Source organism: Balaenoptera ricei, chromosome 2 (assembly GCF_028023285.1).
Source record: "Balaenoptera ricei isolate mBalRic1 chromosome 2, mBalRic1.hap2, whole genome shotgun sequence".
Taxonomy (NCBI): domain Eukaryota; kingdom Metazoa; phylum Chordata; class Mammalia; order Artiodactyla; family Balaenopteridae; genus Balaenoptera; species Balaenoptera ricei.
This window is the reverse complement of record NC_082640.1, coordinates 174380640-174387957: the sequence shown is the minus strand read 5'-3', so window position 1 is coordinate 174387957 and position 7318 is coordinate 174380640. Positions and strand designations below refer to the sequence as shown.

The 7318-nt window shown below is 44.5% G+C and overlaps 1 long non-coding RNA gene across 1 annotated transcript; it reads left to right on the top strand.

The window, feature by feature from the left end:
* Positions 1–480: 480 nt before the first annotated feature.
* LOC132359919 (uncharacterized) lies at positions 481–6850 on the top strand. The gene is made up of 3 exons (XR_009500981.1): positions 481–713; positions 1748–1963; positions 6732–6850. It is a non-coding gene; the product is annotated as an uncharacterized LOC132359919 (long non-coding RNA).
* The last annotated feature ends 468 nt before the right edge of the window (positions 6851–7318 follow it).

The following is a 7318-nucleotide window of genomic DNA, read 5'->3' as shown; positions in this document are numbered from 1 at the left end:
TCTTCCAGGTCACTTATCCGTTCTTCTGCCTCAGTTATTGTGCTATTGATTCCTTCTAGTGTAGTTTTCATTTCAGTTATTGTATTGTTCATCTCTGTTTGTTTGTTCTTTAATTCTTCTAATTCTTTGTTAAACATTTCTTGCATCTTCTCGATCTTTGCCTCCATTCTTATTCCGAGGTCCTGGATCATCTTCACTATCATTATTCTGAATTCTTTTTCTGGAAGATTGCCTATCTCCACTTCATGTAGTTGTTTTTCTGGGGTTTTATCTTGTTCCTTCATCTGGTATATAGCCCTCTGCCTTTTCATCTTGTCTATCTTTCTGTGAATGTGGTTTTTGTTCCACAGGCTGCAGGATTATAGTTTTTCTTGCTTCTGCTGTCTGCCCTCTGGTGGTTGAGGCTATCTAAGAGGCTTGATGGGAGGCTCTGGTGGTGGGTAGAGCTGACTGTTGCTGTGGTGGTCAGAGCTCAGTAAAACTTTAATCCACCTGACTGTTGATGGGTGGGGCTGGGTTCCTCCCTGTTGGTTGTTTTGCCTGAGGCACCCCAACACTGGAGCCTACCTGGGCTCTTTGGTGGCGCTAATAACAGACTCTGGGAGGGCTCAGGCCAAGGAGTACTTCCCAGAACTTCTGCTGCCAGTGTCCTTGTCCCCTCGATGAAACAGAGCCACCCCCCGCCTCTGCAGGAGACCCTCCAACACTAGCAGGTAGGTCTGGTTCAGTCTCCCCCAGGGTCACTGCTCCTTCCCCTGGGTCCTGATGCGCACATTATTTTGTGTGCGCCCTCCAAGAGTGGGGTCTCTGTTTCCCCTAGTCCTGTCGAAGTCCAGCAATCAATTCCCACTAGGCTTCAAAGTCTGATTCTCTAGGAATTCCTCCTCCCGTTGCCGGACCCCCAGGTTGGGAAGCCTGACGTGGGACTCAGAACCTTCACTCCAGTGGGTGGACTTCTGTGGTATAAGTGTTCGCCAGTCTGTGAGTCACCCACCCACCAGTTTTGGGATTTGATTTTACTCTGATTGCGCCCCTCCTACCGTCTCATTGTGGCTTCTCCCTTGTCTTTGGATGTGGGGTATATTTTTTGGTGAGTTCCAGCATCCTCTTGTCGATGATTGTCCAGCAGCTAGTTGTGATTCCGGTGTTCTCACAAGAGGGAGTGAGAGCACGTCCTTCTACTCCGCCATCTTGGTTCCTCTGTCCAGAAACACAGTCTTGATGCCTGGCTTCGAGGGGTTAAAAAGAAAGGAAAAGCCAAGGAAGACTCCCAAGTCACAAAGCCTTGGAAGTTGCCCGGGAGGGTGGGTATTGGTACTGTCCCAGGACACGGGGACAGGTTTGGTAGAGATGAACAAACAGTTTGAGATTTGTGAGACCCTGGCTGAGTATATATCAGTCTGAAGGCAGTGGAGAGTCTGGACCAGAAATAGATTTGAGAGGCATCTGTAGCTAAGAGCTACACTTAACAGCTAGAAAAGAACCTAATGTTTTAGACTCTTAGACTCTCACTTTAATTATTATATTGACAGAGCCACTCTCTCATTTCCATTATTTCAAATTATTTATCCCAAAAAGGAGCATTGCCAGCAGTAGATAATCACAGCCCTGTGATGGCTAACTTTGAATTGTATCATCTGGGGAGTTTGAAAATGTAGAGTCCTAGATCCTAATCCCAGAGAATGATTCAGTGAGTGAGGCAGAGAGAGACATTCCAAATATCCACCCTCCTCACCTTTTTTCCCAGCTCCTGGCAGTGAATGGTATCATGTGACAGGTTCTGGCCAACAGACTGTGAGTAGATGTGCCAGGAGTCACTTTGATGGTCTTCTTCACCTGGCACATCAACAGCAAGAGGCTTTATCTCCACGGTGGAGCCATCAGAGAGAAACAGCCTGCGTCCCTGAGCCCCTGCTGAAAATGAGATGCCCTGGAGGACACTCAGAGCCACAGCGGACTTTGCGTGAGTGAGAAATAAACCTTTCAAGGTGAAATCGCCGAGCTTCTAGTGTGTGTCTCTTACTGCAGCATAGCCTGGCCAATCCTGACCAATGCAGCCTGCCTTCTAGGGGTCCCAGAAACCAGTTTTATAAACATGCATTATTGGTGATTCTGGGGCAGTGGCCCACTGACCACACTTTGTGATAAGTGACCACACTGACCTTTTGTGATAGTATAGGTCTCATGGGTACCTTAGAATCTTCCTCAACACCCAGAATGTTAGATCTTCCATAAAGGAGGTTTGGCTAGCAAAGGGTACACCCTTTGAAATGTTAATGGTGTATGTCTTTTAAAGGAAGCATGATTCATCAGCATAATTAATGTATTGATCACAGTTTGTTGAGCATTTACTGTGTGCCAGGCACAGCACTAAGTGCTTCACATGCATTATCTCATCACACCCACCCTTGCAAGGCAGACAGGATTGTAGGAAGACATGGGTAGGAAGTGGTAGAGTGGGATTTGAGCCCAGTTCTGTCTGATTCCAAACTTTTGCTCTGACTCATAAGCTCTCAATTTGCAGACTCTACCCTCCTGATGTTTTAGAGCTGGGGTCCTGCAGTTGAGGGTGACTTTAGTGCCCCCATCAGAATGACTTGCAAAGGTTGTGGTAATACTAAGTGTTGTGTAGTATTAAATAGTAAACAGTTTCTTAAACCTACTTCACGATTTTCAGCTAAGCATTTTTCAGGCTTTGAGGACAGCTATCTAGCATACTTTCAACTTTCCTAACAATGAATGAAGGTTTTTTGATTTCTAAGGGCTGCAAAGGAAGTTTGCTGTGGGGTTACAGTTCCTTCTCTGGGGATCCCAGACTCTAATGAATTTGCATATCAATAAACCAAACTGATAACACAAATTGCTTGAAATAAATTCCCTTAACAGGTCTCTATGCATTGACCATATGTCAAAAAGTCTAAAAAATAGTCTCCACAGAGAAAGACAAATACTATATGATCTCACTTATACATGGAATCTAGAAAACCCAAACCCATGGAAACAGTAGATTGGTGGCTGCCAGGAACTGGGGTGTTGGATGGTGATGAAATATTGGTCAAAGTGTACAAACTTCTAGTCATAACATGAATGAGTTCTAGGGATCTGTTGTGCAGCATGGTGATTATAGTTTACAATACTGTATTGTATATTTGAAGGTTACTAAGAGGGTAAGTCTTAAATGTTCTCACCATACACACACACACACAAATGGTAATTACATGAGGTGTTTAACTAACCTTATTGTGGTAAATATTTTTCAATATAAATGTCTATCCAATTATCATATTTTACACTTAAACTTATATATGTTATATGTCAATTATCTTTCACTAAAGCTGGAAAATAGTATCCGGATCAATAGTCTATATAGTTCATCCTCTCTTGATTCTCAACAACTCAGTGTTCTCAATCTGCTTAAAAGCAGATCTGTCTCTTCTTATGATACTAGAGTTAAATTAGGCCCAGTCTTCTCCCAAGTCATACAGTTTTGCATTTGCTCCTTCTCCTGGACAGGTAACAGGACAAGCCAACTCATGGACACGAAGAGAACAGTTATGGCCCACTCAAAACCAGAGCTCAGCTAATTAGTGGATGGCAAAGCAGGAGGCGGGAATGTTTAGTAATCATAACAACAACAGCAAAAAATAGCTCGAACGACTTCTCAGTAAAAGGAACTGTTGTCCCAACAGAACATGGATGTGCTTTTTAAAATCTGTTAAATGTCAAATCAGCTGATAGGGTCCAATGTTGACAAGCATTCAAAAGGGCATTTTCTTATCAAATAGAGAACCTTGTTGCAAAATCATTATCTACAGTCTACAGTAGTTGGTAATCTTGTTAGGAACCTTGACTAAAAGGCCCTCTGGATTTATTTTTCCCTTAACTTCTCTTCAGAAATGGGTAGCACGGAGGGAGAAGTTACCATGGGATACCATGACTGGGAAAGTGATTTACCCTGCTATTGCTAGAAAGGTTGGTTAGTTGGTTGATACAATTTAATGCCAACTCCCAGAGTAATTAAAAATTAGAAGAATGATTTGGTGCAAGCTCATGAAATATCTCCAAGCACGATTCGCTCAAGTCCCATTTTCAAACGAAGGGTCCTGGAAGAAAAATGCCGCTACAGTTCCAAAGTGCCCCATCGAAGAACCCACATCTTGCCTGCAGTGAGGAGCCGCAGAGGCAGGGATTTATCCTGGGTGAAAAGTTCACTGAACATGCTGTGCTGACTTTTTGAAAATTACTTGTTCCAAAAGCCATTCAGAAACCAGTAATTCTATTAGCTTGGCTTCTGGAACAGTTGCCTACCTGCAGTAAAAAGTAATTACAACTGTCCGCCAGCAAATAATTGCTCCAGTGTCTAAACGAATGGCGAATCTTCTCTGGAAGGAATTACTGTTCTTCAATGAGTCAGCTCAGACCATGTCTCTGCTTTGGTTGCTGACGGACTGGGCCATCTGCCTAAACCAGTGAGGGAAGGGGAAAGGGCTGAGCATGCTTTAATTGGTGGAAACAAGGCAGGACAGGGACTTCACAAAGCTTATCAGCTGCAAGGCTTTTCTGAGCCAGGCAAAGCCCTTCATGAAGGCACGGGCACCCGAGGCAGCTTTCAGGTCAAGGACTTGGCCACTGACTGTGAAACCCAGTCCCCCTAAAACGGAGTTCCCTTACGGAGTTTATGATTAATCTCTCTATTCAAAACCTCCATCCCTTTCTTGTCTCCTCTGACCTCAATCCTGTGCTAACTGAACAGGAATCAAACAGAGTCAGATGACAAAGATGGCTGTTCTCGGTAACATTGTTAATATAGCAAAATTGCTATTATGGAGATCATCGTTAACGTAAAGACTCAGAGCAAGATGAGCTCACAGATCCCTGAGCCATGGACCATCTGGCCAGAGAATCATAAACCGGAGACATCCTGACTCGCGAAACGACAATTAAGAAATGTCACAGAAATGTCACAAGATGATTAATCCCAGTTTCTTTGTTCTTCCCCTTTAAAACAGCCCTAACTCAAAGACCAAGATGGAGTGGATCTGAGACTGGTCTTCCACTCCCTTGCCTGGCACCCTGCAAATAAACCCTTATTTTGCTGCAAACATCCGCTGTCAGAGTTTGGTTTTCTGCACCGTGGGTCTTGCTCTAGAACAGCTGCATCAGAAAACCTCTGACGCTCTGGCCTTTTCCTCCCATTCTTTGCCAGTGCTCACTGCATTTACAAGGGAGCCTAGTAGACAGGAATCCCTGTGCCCACAGCTGGGTAACAATGGCAGGGGTTGTCCAGGTAGACCGTTTCCAGAGGAAAAGAAGGGGAATGGTTTAGCAAGGGCAGGAGGTCAATTTGCAAAAGGAAAATTTCCAGTAAATTGGAACAATGCTTTTCCAATAACACTCAAAGGTCCAGGTGCTCAGGATTCCTGAAGGACTGCAATATCACCTCTGAAAAGCCAGCTCTACTTTGGTTGGCATCCCCTACGCCATAACAGCTGGCAGAACTGGGGTACAGCAGAACCTCCTCCGGACTGGAAGATCAGGGTTCGGGCCCAGTTCTTAGATCTTCCAGGCCTCTGTTTCGTCACATGTGCAATGAGAGGAGCAGTTATTGCTGAGAGCTCTGACTTGGAAATTCTCTAGATTTGGGGCACAGTTGGGCTGTGTGGTCTGAACACTGGTGGGACGCTATGGGCAGCCAGCTTTGGGGATGACGGCTTTAAAGGGCTCCTGTGCGTGGAGGTCCAAAGGGCATTGTGAAGCCCTGGGGGGAATTTATAAACTGCTGTTGAGTTGGTAGAGAGTAGATGGTCTGGTAGAAGAAGCCAGGCTCCGTGGTAGGTCTGTGCCTAGAGGCTGGCGCCTTGTGCAACTGACCAAACTCTCACAGCCCTGATCCTATCCATTATCCTCCGCAAATGAAGATGAAGCACTGGGGGAATGTTACATTGGTGAGCGCGTTATGAGGGATGGGCCCCGCCTGCCGAGCCACCAGCTTCCTGCTTGGTCTTCCATTTCAGTAACACCTAATTTGGCAACTCACAGCTGCCTGCATCAATAACAGACCGTAGCGTGGTTCTGTGGCTGTGCACCAGCCCCTGTTTTTTGTTCTCTCTTCAGCTCTAGTTTAATATTAATATTGACTCATGATATTAAACACCTAACTTAACTGCGGACACAGTTTCTCCGTAGAGACCAACAATATTGGTTTAGAATGTATTGCAAGGAAGACATGAATTCTTTCCTAAATAATTATGCCCGAGGTTAGTTGCATAGGTAACAGTAATTAAGCAAATCCCTGAGATAGTGATTTACAAATTATTAATGCAAAGTGTATTTTCTTTCTCTCCACTGTAGATTTACTTTATTATCACATCCATGAAAAATGTTAATAGAAATATGTATATTTAATATGCACCTATTAAGGATGTCATTTGGCTTTTCATTTGCCGCTTTAAACCACTTTCAACTCCAGTGCTTTTATAAATTACAATTTTTGAGGCAAAGACTAGGGAAATAATTCACCTAATTTTTGCAAATTACTTTGTTCAAAATAATTTGCAGACAAATTTTAACCTTATGAAACTCCCATTCCCCCATCAGATTATGTTTCGTTTTGAATGTAACATTCCACATTTGTTTGGTAAGTATTCAAGTGGGCTCTTTGTGGAGCCCTGGGCGGGGCACCTAAGTGCTGTAGAAATTGAGAATAAACACTTGACTGTTTTTGCTTTTAGTTACCTTGGAGACCTCTTTCATTGTCAAGGCTGAAACCTTGGAGAGCTCGTCCTTTTTCAAGATTTTCAACTCCATGCCGACCTTTCCAGCTCTGTAGACCTCCAGGCCCACATCCCCGCTCAGGTATCCTGTCATCTGAAACCAAACTCCACCTCTAGGCTGGTCTTAGGCTGGGACGTGCCTTTGGCTGGGCCTTGAAGTGTTGGGTGTGGATGGGTGTGCGGAGAGAGTCAGGGGAGGTGTTCTAGGTAGGAAAGCAATTAATTAGGAATAAAACAGGTGTGGTGGCACCGCTCTCAGGCTCCTGTGGACTGGGGTGATGGGAGAGAATTAAAGCAGGTAAACCTTGTGTTCCACTGATGATCAGTGAGGTGGTGTCAGTGCACAGAATGGAGTGGAAGGACCCTGGAGGCAGGGGGACCAGCCAGGAGGCTGTTTTACTGTTTCAAGTATACCATAGGACAGTATCGATGACAGTGACAGACCATTTCCATCCTTTTGGACGAGAGGGTCATGGGCCCTTTGAGAATATAATGAAAGCTATGGGTGTGATCCCCAGAAAAATATGCACACATGTACCACATAT